Consider the following 13,898-nt stretch of genomic DNA (forward strand, 5'->3'; position numbering starts at 1 on the left):
TACAGGGTCTTGCTAAGTAGCTTAGGACCTTGCTGAGTTGCTGAGGCTGGACTCGAACTTGTGATCTCCTATCTCAGCCTCCTGAGTTCTTGGGCTGGTTTCTTTCTTTATTAGCAAGGGTTTTCCAGAAGGAGTTATTCAGGTTATTGGCTCATGTGATTTTGGAGGTTGAGGTGTCTTGTAGTAGTCTGTCTGCAAGGTATAGACCCTGGAGTGCTGATAGTGTGGCTCAGTATCAAGGCCTCAGAACCACGGTAGCCCATGTTGTAACACAACTTCAGTCTGAAGGTGAAGGAAACAGGACCCAGCTCCAGGAGAAAGAGGGGCAGTGTGGGTATTAGAGTTGGTGGGGGTGGGGGAGGAGATGAACTGACTTTCTCCTGCCTTTTTATTTTATCTGGCCCTCCAGCTGATTGGATGGTGCCTGCCTACATTGAAGGCAGATCCTCCTTACTCAGTGCTTAGACTCAAACACCAGTCTTCTCTAGAAACACCCTCACAGGCACATCCAGAAATAATGCTTTACCAATTCTCAATATTCTTGATCCAGTCAAATTGACCACTAAAATTAACCTGTATACTCCCCAGAGAGATTTTCTTCTTGCCATGTATTTTATACTTATTTTCCCATACTGTTATTTGGTGACTGTTAGGAAAATATAAAGTTATTTTTCCTATTAACAAATATTTAAAAAGGGAGACCTGTTTTAAAAGCCATGGAATACATATTAAAGACAAATATTTGTATTTTATTTACTGTTTTGGATTATCTTTGTATCATAGGTAATTGGCTTTATTGGTCTGCCTTTTATGAAAAGATGTGGTAAGATTTGAATTAAGATAGTCATTAAATCATATTTTTCTAATGGATTCTATTTTTTTCTTTACTCCTGAGTAATGTGGCAACTACCATTCAGACCAGATTTTAATGCTATAAGTAAGGCATTATAGTTGCTCTGTACCAAATTATGAAGACTAGAGGCCAAGGAATTATAGTGATTTGGGAAAGAAGTTGGAGATAGATAAAAGATTTCAGGAAAGTAATGTTTAAAGGTAATGGATTAGTAAAATGAAACTGAAGGGAAAATAGAAATGTCTAAATCATGTCTAAATCATCAAAATGGAATTTATAAACATAATGTGGTCAAGAGTTTGGTAATTGATTTAGATGAACAGGGAATTCTATGGCTTTAGATGAATCAGCATTTAATTTTATCTTTATGATAAGTGTGTGACTAACAGTAACTATCAAAACTCTTAATTGTTAAGTTACACTGGAGTTTAACAAACCACTCCAAATTTAAGGGTGCAGAACAGCCATTTTATTATATTCAGGGATCCCATAGGTCAGTAATTCAGATGAGGCACAGGAAAGAAGTTTATCTCTACCTTAGGATGTCTGGGTCCTCAGCTAGAAGATCCAAAGAAATGATCCAGTGAGGACTGGATACATGTCTGACAGTTGATTCTGGGTAGGACTTCAGCTGAGGCTGTAGAATGCCTATACAAGTCTTCTCTCTTTACCTGGTCTTGATTCCTCATATCTTCGTGGCCTCAGAATAGTCAGACTTTTTATGTGGTGATTCAGTTCTCTAGAGGCAAGTGTCCAAGCTAGAAAGATAAAAGTTACATCACATTTTATGACCTAGTCTTGGATGTCATGTAGCGTTACTGCTATCAAATTGTTGGTGACAGTAGTTGTTCAGATTCAAGGGGAGAATTAGATTTCTTGATGTGGAAGTGGTAAGGTTCTAAGGCTTATAGGCCATTTTTAAGAAATATAAGCTGCTACAGTAACTAAGGAGATAATATTACTGGTATAGAGGGTCTAGCTAAACCTGCTTAATTAGAGGTAGGAACTGATTAGTTCCATTCGCCGCTCAGTAGAAGTTCTAAAATGGGGTGGGGGTGGATGGGAGGTGGGAATGAATGGAGTATGTAGTATTGTCCATTAAAATCAACTATCTTTGAGACTCTATGAAAGTAAAAATGTCTGCCTTATGTGGTACCCCTGCCCCAGCATACATGCATGCACATATATTACCTTTGTTCTCACCAAAGCCTCCCCCTCCCTCTTTTTTTGTTGTGTTCTTGTGCTGAGGATTGATTCCAGGGTCTCTTGTATGCTAGGCAAATGCTCTACCATTGAGTTAACATCCCTAGCTCATCAAAGGATTATTATATGGAAAGGTTGGGTGTGGGGTGCTAAAGCAGGTATATTTTTTAAATGCTCCAAAGATGAAGAAAGTGAATCCTTGAGTTTATACTGTTGAATTTAGTTGTTGAGATACTGTTGTTTCCTAATTTGTTTCACTGTTTTTATTTTCAGAGTTAGACCGGTTTTTTTGAAGGTTAAGATTGTTTTAGGCTTTAGAGAGCAAAAAGCTGCTTGTATTTTCTAGAAAAATATATTTATTGAATACCTGATTTGTGGTAGGTAGTTGGCCAGGTGTTTGGTTTACAAAAACAAGTATCACAATTCTTGCCTTTGATGAACATAGATTCTTGTGTAGGATATATCTATTGAAATAGATAATTTCAGTATAAAGTGGTATGTTTTGTAGAAATCTCTAGAGACAACTAATTCAGGAACCCTCTGCTGAACATTTAATTCCTAAAAGTGAATTAGGGGTGTTAGGATTTTGGTAAACATCTTAACTCTTGTCCTTACCCATTACCTCCTATCTGATTATTCCAATTATTTTTTGGACCCAATTCAGATTTCATATCCTCATAGGAATGCATTCCTGTCATCTTCAGGTGGACATAGTTATTTCTTCAAGCCCCTATAGGTCCATTGTTTATGTTAGTTTCTGTGAGCTAGAGACTATATAGGCCACTTACATAGTTTATCTGATTTTATTCTTTCAATAACCTTAGAAAATATTTCCTTCCTTCATAGTGAGGTGATTGAGGTAAGAAGAGGTTAAGCAACTTTGCCAAGGTCATTCAGATAATAAGTTTAGAATTGGAATAACTCATGTATATCTGTCTCCAAGACCTAAAATTTCCCCTGTACTACCTGTATTAACTGATTTGTGTTGTAAATGGTTGTCATCCTTTCTTCCCACCTCTTTTTCTTGCCTCTCACCCACTCAACATAATTAGCTCCTAGAGTATAATGACAGTTTGACATTCATCTTTGTCTGTATCATTATAGTCACAGTACATTTTGTACATTTAATAACCTGTTTGTTCAGTTAAATGTCTTTAAAATTTTTAGGGGGAATCTTTGAGAATTTTCCACTCCTGTCTATGTATTTATGAAGGAATAAATGACAAGTCAAATCATAAATAACAAGTCAGATTCTCTATAGGGGATCATTTCTTTCATACTAGCCTGAGAGGAAAGGGAAGAGGAATAGTTTTTTGTTACCTAGCTTGAGGTTAGATAACAAGTATGTATGTAAAGTATTTGGAACACTGAGATAGTAGATACTTAACAATGGCTGTTATTACAATTATTGTATTTGGTTTTGAGTAGTGGGGAGAACTGCTTCTTAATTTGAGAGATATCTGTTTTCTATTCTCTAGGATTAGATTCAGAGAACCATAGAACTGTTGCACCTTGAAGGTTAAGAGTATTGTAGTTGTGTCGGGTTGGTTTTCTTTTAATCTCTTTTTGACTGGATGTTGTACTTTTAATCTTAACCAGCTGTATTTGTATAGTTCCGCTATTGATTTCATACTATTTTTGACTTCTGAGAGAGCTCAGACATGGTGTCTGAACTACTTCTTTTTTGAATTACAGATTTCCATTTAAAAAAAGAGAATTCCGATTTTAAGACCTAGCTTCAAGGTTCTTACCTATTAACTGAGATAATCAGTTGATGAGCTACATCCCCAGCCTTTTTTTAAAAAATTATTTTTTAGTTTTATAGGGACCCAATATCTTTTATTTTTATGTGGCACTGAGGATTGAACCCAGTGCCTCACACATGCCAATCAAGCACTCTACCACTGAGCCAAAATCCCAGCTTTCCCCAGCCTTTTTTATTTTTTGTTTTGAGACAGGGTTTCAATAATTTGATCAGGCTGACCTTACACCTGTGATATTTCTGCCTCAGTGTCCCAAGTCTCTGGGATTATGGGTGTGTACCACTGCACTGACCAATCTAGGTCCTTTTTATACTGAAGTAAAATCTAAACATAACCATTTGAGGACATGACATTCATACTTTAAAAAAAAAAAGAATGGAAGATTTTAAATTTAGCTTTGGCCTGAGTTATTGGCTTATTAATACTATGAATTTGTTTTCCTGATCCTGTTAACCTCCAAAGTTTGTCAGTGTTATTAAATTGATCCTTGAATATCATGTTGAAATTGATTTCTAGTTACACTTAAATAGGTTTAGATGGCTCATGTTCAAATCTCATAATTATTTAATTATTTTTACCTTGCTTATTGATTATATTTAATATTAAAAAACTGTCATTTAACCACTTTGGTTCTAAAATCTTTGTCGCCACAGTTCATTAATCTTAAAAGTTTAATCTTGAAGATTACAAAATTGCAACCTATTTCTAAAGTATGTTTTAAACACACCTTTAAGCCATATTCACAAATAAGAGTCAAAAACCTTTTGAATAAAATTAATTTATACAGATACTCACTACTACTTTCTTTGAGCCAAATGAATGAAAGAAATGAAAAGAACTTAAATCTTATTTCAAGTGCTATCTATAACCCTCATACCCGCACCAATGTATGTGGTTCAAAGACCATCTGTATCAAATTTACTAGGAGTGCTTGTTGTAGTATGATTCTCTGTCCTGATCTCTACAGTATCAGAGTCTCTGAGTTTTGGGTTTGGTGGGAATATATAACTTTACTAAGTTCCTCAGGTGATTCTTATACAGCGAGGACTGAAAACTACTGTTGGAAGGTGATTTTAATTGCTTTAATTGTAATATTGATGACCCAAGAATCTGTTTGTTGGGTTTAGGTGTATGTTCACTGATCCTGGAGGTAGACTACTTAAATTTAAGTCCTGTCATTTGTTACCACTGACTTCTGTTGAATAACTTGTATCTCAGTTTTTTCATTATAAAATAGAGATAATAATAGGGTCTACATTATGAAGTTGTTGTAGTTCCTGTGTGTCCAGCACTTCACTATTATAATTGCAGAATGTTCTGTTTATCTTGACTTTATCCAGGTGTAATTTATTTAACCTTCATTGTATTATTTAATGTTTTCTTTTAGTTTATTTACATTGTTATCTGTTTCCACAATCTGATTTTAGATTTCCAACACCTCCAGAAGAAATCCCTTGGCCATTTATAATCACCCAACTCCACCACCCCCAATTTCCATTTCTAGCTTGGGTCAACTAGTACTTTCCTTTCTGTTTCTGTAAATTTGCCTATTCTGGATATGTCATATAAATGAAATCATACAATATATATACTTTTTGTTGTTGGCTTTTTTATGGGCATAATGTTTTTGAAGTTCTTTTATGTTGTAACATGTATCATGCTTGTAGTTTGTTCATTTTTGTAGCATGTAGTTGCTTTGTGAAATAGTATTCCATTGTATGGATGTCATGTTTTGTTGATACATTCAGCAGTTGACTTAACATTTTGGTTGCTTCTTCTTTTTGACTATTGTTGCTAAGAGTGCTATGAACATTCATGTATGTCTTTGTGTGGATATGTTTCCACACAAGAGTGGAATTGCTGAGTTGTATAATAATTCTGTTTTTCATTCTGAGAACTTTTTATGGTCTGACCAGCAATATAGAGTTCAGATTTCTCCACATCCTCTAAACATTTGTTATTGTTTGTGTGGTTGATTTTAGTCTTTCTTATGGGTGTGAAGTGGTATGTCATTGTGGTTTTGATTTTCATTTCCATTTCCCTAATGAGTAATGATGTTGGAGATCTTTCCTGTGCTTGTTAGCATTCAGGTAGCTTCTTTGGAGAAATGTCTATTCATATTCTTTGCCCAACTAAAAAAATTGGATTATATTGTCTTTTTTTCATTGGGTCATAGTTCTTTATATATTCTGTAAATAAGCTGTAATGAGTCTTGAGGAATCCTAAATGCTTTTCTCATCATCATTATGACCTGTCTAGGTAGAAGTCTAGGAAGTGTTTGATCACAAGGAGATGGATCCTCATTCTTATCTAGTTTTATTTGGACCCCAATTTGGATTGTGAGGAGGAAGTTCTTCCCTCTGATAGTTTCCTACATTTTCAGTCTGTATTCTTTGTGTCTTCTGCTTCCAGAGGGGCAGGGTGTTAGGACCCATCTCTCCTGGTTATTAATTCTGCTGCATCATTTGTTAATGTGACTTGCTTTGGGTCATTCTAATCTTTTGCTTATTATTTGTTCTAAATGAATGGGTGGTTGGAGGTATTGATGAGTGATTTGTGGAATATTATTTGAGTTACTTGCCAGTAAATTGACATTCATTTGATATTTTGGAGATTGTGCTGTGTTGTATATATTTTTCTTTGTTCTTATGTAATGTGTACTCCAAACAGAATCAAGCCTTCTTATAGGTATGCTGATAATATTTATTGTCCTAATGAGACAGACTACTGTATCTGTTAAGAGTTTTTAACCTATCTCCCCATGTTACATTTATAAATGTAACATGGGGAGATAGGTCTCTAAATTGTAAGTTCCTTAAGGGCAGTTGTTGGTTTTCTTTATAAATTGTGTCTTTGGCACTTAGAATGGTGTGTGGCACATGGCATGCAGTGAATATATATTGAATGGCTAAATTTACTTTCTGAAATGAGAACTATGTATTTATATATATGTATTTATATATAACCAGCAATAATGGCTTTACAGTGGCCTCTGATGTCAGCCAACAAATTTCTTTTTCTTAAGGACTTAGAATAACTTGTAGCCAAGGGAATAGGTCTAATCTAAATCTTCTTCCAGAAAAATCTTCTTTCAGAGGCAGGAATCCTTTTCAATTACGCTTCTCTAGACTGTCTTAGAATGTCACCTTCTTGCTTGAGGGAACTCCCCCCCCCCTTTTTAACCTAATGTAGTCTTTTGTCTTTGAATCTGCACTTACTTGCAGTATATTAAGTTGCCTTACCACTGTGCTACATAAGACTGCCTGCCTGTTTTATAGGTTTATGGAAATGACAAGTGTGACCTTGCACTTCTCCAATCTTCAACATGAGCCAATTTCTGACACAAACTGATCTCTGATTGTTGAGGTAATGGGAGAACTCCTTTTGTGGGAAAAGTCACTTTTTCTTAAGCATCCTGTATAATATCTTTAAACCTCTCAGTAGCTTCGAAACAGTAGTTTTAGCATTATTTAATCATTTCATGATTATTATTATCTGGAACATAATGTTATCTTTGATTTCTACTGTAGTTTGCAGGTGGAATTGTCGAACCTAATACATAGTTCCTAAAATTCCAGTTTTGATGGTCCTATATCATACTTTAAGCCTAAACATCTTGAAAATTTATTTTAAATGGTGCCTTCATATTATAATTGCCTAAAACTTGGTGGGTTTTAGAGTTATTGTCTATGTTGATATCCCCGAGATCATCAGTATAGTAACTATGTCAAATTAGCAAATTTATTTCCTTTTCTTATGTGTCTTGCAGTAACTTGTCCATGTTTAAAAGCTGCCAAATGCTCTTTGAGCATTTTGTTATATTAAAGTAGTATTTGCATTTACACCTTTGGCAGAAAGCCATCTAAATTTAGAGATAGGCTACCCATGTTTCTTATTGTTTTTATGTAACAATGACTAAATAGTCTTGCTAGGTTAAAGAGATGACATCTATGAGCTTCTAGAATCTAGTTGCCTAAGGATAAACTGAGTTTGACTTCATTAGTGCACAAATGATAGGTTTGTGTAGAGTTATTATAGCATTAATCAATTTGATGGATTGGAAAAATGACAGAACTGAAGCAGCATGTAATATTAGTGCCTATTATTCTACAAATTATGTCTTCACCTACATTCATATGCCAGAGGAGTCATGTTGTACATTAAAAATGCAGAACTTAAAAAAAAGCCAACAACAGAGGGCACCTCTTTTCATGGCCCTTCTCTTATCCTCTTAGATTAGATCATCAAGAAATAGACTTTGAATCTAGACTTGTATATTAGGTCATAGCACTTTCATACTGTGACTACCCTGGATTGAATGGGGTAGATTGATCATCTGCTATCAGAATGACTTATCCTCTAACTGGATACAAAAGAGTATATTGCAAGCAATATATATATATATATATATATATATATATATATATATATATATATAGTCTTTTAGTCATGCTGGGGGGTATACATATATAAATTTATTAACTAGCGGTCATTTTACTAAAAATTATATATAGTAGTAACATCTTTATTGTATTATTATTGAAGTTTAAAAAATAGGCTTAAAGACAATTAAAAGGAAGGAGACAGTATTTCCTGAAATCAATATGTAGTTTTTACTGCTTTGCATTTGTACTAGCACACATTTAAACCTATTTTTGTAATAAAAACAACTTGTACTTACTTGTAGATTACTTAAACTATGGAATAAACAACATTTGTAAGTCATAGTCCCAGTTTTGTAACTGCTAGTGTTGGGGAATCTGCCCATATTTTTGAAGATAATCTTTTTTCTGATACTGTTTTCAAATAAAGCAGATGTTTTCATGTGGAAAAAAAAGGAATGAGAAATATGTGTGTTTTAGGTTGTGGGTGTTGCCTTTTCATGTGTGCATTTCCAATAATTTATGTGTTATTTATTTTGTCTTATGACTTTCAAAAGTCAAAGAGTATGTGTCCCCTCTTTTTAATTTTACTTTGTCTCCTTAACATAAATACTTTTAAGAATATAGAAAGTTTCTTTGAAAAATTTAAGAATTTACTTACTTGGATAAAAGATTTTAAAGAGTGAATTAATATAGGTCACTGAGAGTATCTTAGAGTAAGTTACTGTTTTGGCATAGAAAGTATTGGTAGTTTTCTGTATCTGAAATGAATTAATTTCTGAAAGGTAGGCAATTTTAATTTGGAATTCTTGCAATAAAGATGTTAGCCTTAAGTGATGATTAGATAAAACATTAAATGTTGATTAATTCAGATTTCACATTTTGGCATATATTATAATTTAAATTCCATCTTTAGTTTGAGCAGTTGAGAAACAAAGATATTAATAAATAACTTCAGGAGTGTAGAAATTTTCACATTCTAGGAATTTACCTCCTAGAAAAAGAGATAAGAAATCAACAACAATATGATAGAGTAGAAAATAATATATGGCATAAGACAAGTACAAACTGCTATGGACTAGTATAGATAAAGGAGAAATTAGATTCATTATAAAAACCTTCTTGATGGAAGTGGCATTTAAACTTGGTCTTAAAAAGGTGTAGGATTTGGTTATGTGGCTGTAAAGGAGTATTCTGGGGGGATAATTTCAGCAAAATCACAAAGTTGAGAAAATATTAAGTGTGTGTGTGAAATTTGTTATGCTCTGGTTGATAAAAAGATCTTTTTGTTAGGGAGGTAGGTCCTCAGGGATCCCTAGCCCCTCCTCACTAATTCTTGTGTATTCTTTTCCCCCAGTTTTTCCCTTGGTCAACAAAGATAAGTTTTATCAGGAGAGAGGAGTGTTTTTCCTTGTTGTTGAGTATATAATGACTGGTTCCTTGCTCCGAATATCGTTATTTAACTAGATCAGTATTCTCCAAATTAGTATGGAGTTTGTGTACCCTATAGTATACAAGACAATCCTTTGAAGTACAGGAAGAAATTATCTATAAATTGGTAATGCATTTCTAACCCTAAAACTGGTGTTTTGAAGCAAATGTATAGTTTTCATTAGATATTATTGTTGGACCACTCCTAAGCCTTATAGTTAAGAACCTTTTAACATGACAAACCACCACAGTGTACTGTTTTCTTTATCCTATGACTCTAACCTAGGGTTCACCATTTTTAAAAATTTCATGTCCCTATTAATAAAGTATTTGCGCCTGCGGGCCCAAATACATTTAGAAATTAAATGATTGCTAATTCCTGAGTATATGTGTGTGTGTGTGTGTGTGTGTGTGTGTGTGTGCGCGCGCGCATGTGCGCGCGCCATATATAATATCAAGAAATTAGACCAAAAAATAAAATAGGAAGTTAAATAAATTGAGATCTTAAGTTCCAGCTGTTTTTAGACAGCTGTTCAATATTTTTAAACTTGTCTTGTTGGTTGTAGTATTAAAGTTGTCTTGTTAAAGTTTATTTTGCTTTTTATGTTTTGCCTTGCAATATTTTTTTCTTCCCTTCTTCATTCCCAGCCTAAATGGGAAAAATAATAAAAATGAACATTTATTCAGTCAGTATTTACTAATGCTAGGTTATGGGGATGAAATGGTAAGTAAAACTCAAGACATGAAAGCTGAATTCACAGAGCTTATTTTCTGGTGGTGGAGATAAACCATCACTCATATCGCAAAAATGTTGACTGAGATAAGTGGTATGAAGTGGTGTATGTGTTTGTGTAAAGGGAGTATTTGGACCATTCAGGGAGGTCAGTGAAAACTTTGTGGGCATGGGACCAGCTACATAATTTTTAGTGCTCAGTGCAAGATGAAAATTTGAGACCTCTTGTTCAAAAAAATTACGAAGACTTCCTAGGCGGACAGCAGAACACTTTACAAGCATGGGGCCCTTTTAAGTGTTGGGTGTGTGAACTGTGCAGGTTACGTATCCATGAACCTGGTTCTACCTGAAGAAGTAATGTTTGAGCTGAGATATGATGAAACAAGAAGATTGCTCTAGGCAAAGAAAATAACATAAATGAGTCTCAGGGCAGGAAGGATTGTGGAGTATTCAGAAATTGGATGAAGGCCAGCATGGCTGGAGTGCAGGGAGTGGAGGGTTGTGGAGGGTTGAGGAGGGTGTGAGTGAGGTGAAGTAGAAAGGGTGATGTGTAAAGCCAAGTAGAACTTGATAGGCAGTGTCAAAGATTTTGGCCTTTATTTCAAGAACCACATATAATTACCAGTGTGTCTTAAGCGTAAAGTTTACTTGTGGTGTCCTAATAATACTAATAACTTGATTCTTGATAGTATTGGACAACTTTCTCCCCCAACTTCCATTTCTTTTCTTTTTAAAATATTTTTTCAGTTGTAGATGGGCGCAGTACCTTTATTTTATTTGTTTATTTTTTTATGTGGTGCCCGGGATTGAACCCAGTGCCTCATGCTTGGTAGGCAAGCGCTCTACTGCTGAGCCACAGCCCAGCCCACTTCTACTTCTTACCAACCTCTTTTTCAGAAATTCTTAGCCTGATCTTCTGTGATTATTCTAAGCCTGTGCCTTCCCTAAGGCATGTTTGAAACAGCATTTCACATCAGGGAGTTCTTTTGGTAGTAGAAGTTGAAAATGGATAGGGTAGGTGAATCATGAAATTTTATTTACTATTAAAGTAGTTTTTAGTCTAAAACATTTTAGGTCAACTGAAGAAAAATTAATAAAAGATGAAAATGTTTTTTAATTGTTTGAAAACAACTTTTCTTTTTAAAAATACTACAGATATTTTAAATATCTGTTGTCAGAACCATGATTAAAAAGTTTAAATCTCCCTTTTATACATGCTCAAGAGCAAGGGGTGGGGATATTTACTTGCTTTACCTTGGGAAAGAGAGGAGGGGAAAGAAGTTGTCATTTTAGACTTTGTCTTTTGTTGATAGGTGCTCACAATAAAAGGCTTTAATTAGTATTATCCAAACCAAGAGTATGCTTTGTGTTTTGTGTGGATAAAATGTTTATGATTCATACTTCTGAAGACAGTTATAGAGTTTATTTTCTAGAATGACACCTTCATAAGGTGATTTGTAGATCCATTGCCAGGCCACCCAACTAGGGATTTTCACTTTTAGCACTCTTACAAAATAACATACTAGTGATTTCTTTTCCCATGTCATGCTTTAAATGTAATTATTTAAGCTTGTACAGATAGACAGTGCTCTAAAATCAGTGATATTGTATATTCTGAGAGCTTAATGGGTGAGATGGGCAGCTGGCCATTTTGTTCTTTAACATTTATTATCTATGATCCATGATACTCTAGAATTTCTAACTAGTAAAATAACATGGTTATATAGATTTGTGTCAACCTACTTGCCTTCTCTCTTTAAATGATAGTTTCCATTTATAAATAAAACACCAAACTTTTTGGTACAGTTGCTTTCTGAAAATTTATTTTCAGTTATTTATGGGTGAAAACATGTTTATATCTTGGATCAAGCAAAATGTTTAGCCCCTTTACCCTATTTTCCAGCTTTAGGTTCTTAGAAAATAGATTTTGGTATTTGTAGGCAGCTTCTTTAGTTTTATTTGCATTCATGTTGCAAAATTTATATTACTTTGATATATGTTGTTGGATTAGATTTGAAGAATTCATGGAGGTAGTGATGAATTTTTTTTTTTTTTTTTTTGCTGTTCATATGAGAGCTTCTGTTACAAAGTAGTGGGGTAGCTTCTTATTTATCATATCTAAGATGCTAAGTTTATCTTATTCCATTGTTTTGAAAATATTTATCCCTCTCTATATATACACAAAATAGCTAAACAAAAGTTAAAATTACCAGAGTATATAAAGTATATAAAGTTGACCCTATTAACAGAGATGATAAAATTAAACTGGGTAAAACTTTGAATAGCCAAAATGTTTAGGGAATGAAATGATAGCTATAGTCAAATATTCCTTTTCTTTCTTTTCCCACACAATTAATGAATACCAATTGTATGCAAAGCAGGTACACTGTGCCACGCAGATACATGAGACACATGTATTGCATCTAGGAACTTAGTTTTAATATTTATTCTTTGAAATTTTTATAAATTTCTATGCTTTATTGATTTAATAAGATTAATATAATGCATATAATTGAATCTTTGATGATTTAGGAACTTATAAAGAATTAATATCATTGTTTTGTTTCTAGTATAGATGTAAATGGTAGAGGTATGCTGACCATACAATTTATCCTAAAAGGTTACTTTTGAGTAATTCGCTGATATCAGCTTGTTTTTGTTTTCGTGACTTTTATTTTAAAAACTCTGCTATACAGGTTAATTGGGTTCTTATTCAAATTTTACTTTGTTAAAATGTTTACAGTAAAATTAATATTTAGTTTCACTGCCTTTGGTTTGTGTATTGAAGTCCAGTAACTTGTAAATTGTAGGTAACAGCATATAGAAGTTTGTATGGTCCATTTTTTGCTTGACGATTTCACGATATTATCATTAAGTATGAACTTAATTTTGTATAGCTCAAATCAAGCCAAAAGTTAGATTTTTAGTATTTACTAATACTACTGTTTTTCTTTTTATTCTTAAACATAATAAAAGCAAATTAAGGGATTTCTGTCCTGTGCTTCCTCTTTAGTGAACAATAAAAAATGCTTTATATGTACAAATTTCTTTTAAAAAGCCATAATTATATATGAAAAATTATTTGTTGCTATGTCACAGATTGGATTAATATAAATACAATAAAAAGATACCTATTATTATCAAGTTGCATATATTTAATTTACTTTCTTGCTGAGGGCAAATGTAGTTACTGTATTAGAATCTGTGATTAAAAAAGAAAAAAGAATCGATGGTTTTGTTGTTTTGTGTTTTTTACAAAGAAGACTTCAACAAATGATGTTCTTGTGTAATAATCTTGTATATTCTATCAGTGGAGTCACTGCTTCTTAAGTGCAGTTGATGAGACAAAATTCAAATCTAGTGCTTTTCCCCAGTACTGGTAGGTTACTGATATTTTCTTTGTAGCTGGAATCTTGGAATCTTCTCTAAATGAGAGACTAAGGGTCAAGGTCAGGCTTTACTTCAGGCCTAAAATTAGCTTTATTGGCTTTATTTCACATTGTAGGTGCTTCCTGCTTCATCACACAACTCTC

General features: G+C 33.6%; 1 protein-coding gene across 1 annotated transcript in view; it reads left to right on the top strand.

Annotated features, from left to right (window-relative positions):
- The window catches only part of MTX2 (metaxin 2), a 64,367-nt gene that overhangs the window by 10,458 nt on the left and 40,011 nt on the right, over positions 1 to 13,898 (top strand). The gene's annotated exons all lie outside the window — the stretch shown is intronic.

Source organism: Spermophilus citellus, assembly GCF_964194105.1.
Source record: "Spermophilus citellus genome assembly, chromosome: 11".
NCBI lineage: Eukaryota > Metazoa > Chordata > Mammalia > Rodentia > Sciuridae > Spermophilus > Spermophilus citellus.